The following is an 800-nucleotide window of genomic DNA, read 5'->3' on the forward strand; positions in this document are numbered from 1 at the left end:
TTCAGTAATCAATTATTATTATTAAATGTGTGTAGTCAAAGGAGACAGTAAATGTGTAACATACATATCTCAGCAATGTTACAGTACTTAGCTGATTTATCATACAGTATTAGGCATTTGATGAAAACTAATGATACTGTACAGTATAGTATGTGGATAACAACCCCTCTTACCTCGGTCTGTCTTCTAACACCCAGGCGCCTTCTTTATTACTGTGTTCTCAATGGAATATGCTGGAACTATTTAAATAATTGTTAATACTAATAATAGTGCATGGATAGCAAGTTCAGTACAGTCATTAGGTCAACCACTATTGGCTGACATGCATTAGGTCGACATGGTCACTAGGTTGACATGGTCAATAGGTCGTCATGTACAAAATCGAGATGGGAAAAGGTCAAGATGAGTTTTTTTACTTTTTTTGGTGTCGTTTTCTTTGTAAAGTGAAGAGGAGCCCCAATTATCGCACTGTGTTTCCCCCCGCATGGGTTGCTTTGATCGCCATACTTCGGGCAAGGTGCCTCGCTCCGCAACCGCTGCGCTCAGCACAGGTTACTATTACCAATCATAGTCCACGTGGATCGTAAAGTATGAAAACGTTCACAAAATGGAAAAAACTGTGAAAAACTCACGTTGACCTTTTTCCATGTCAACCTTGTTCATGTCGACCCAATGACCATGTTGACCTAGTGACAATGTCGACCAAATGACTGTCGATCTAAGCGTGGTTGACCTAATGACCGTATCCCATAAAAAATGCTTACACCAAACACCAGAAAATAATCAGACCATTGCACATT

This window comes from Pseudophryne corroboree, chromosome 6 (genome assembly GCF_028390025.1).
Source record: "Pseudophryne corroboree isolate aPseCor3 chromosome 6, aPseCor3.hap2, whole genome shotgun sequence".
Taxonomy (NCBI): Eukaryota; Metazoa; Chordata; class Amphibia; order Anura; family Myobatrachidae; genus Pseudophryne; species Pseudophryne corroboree.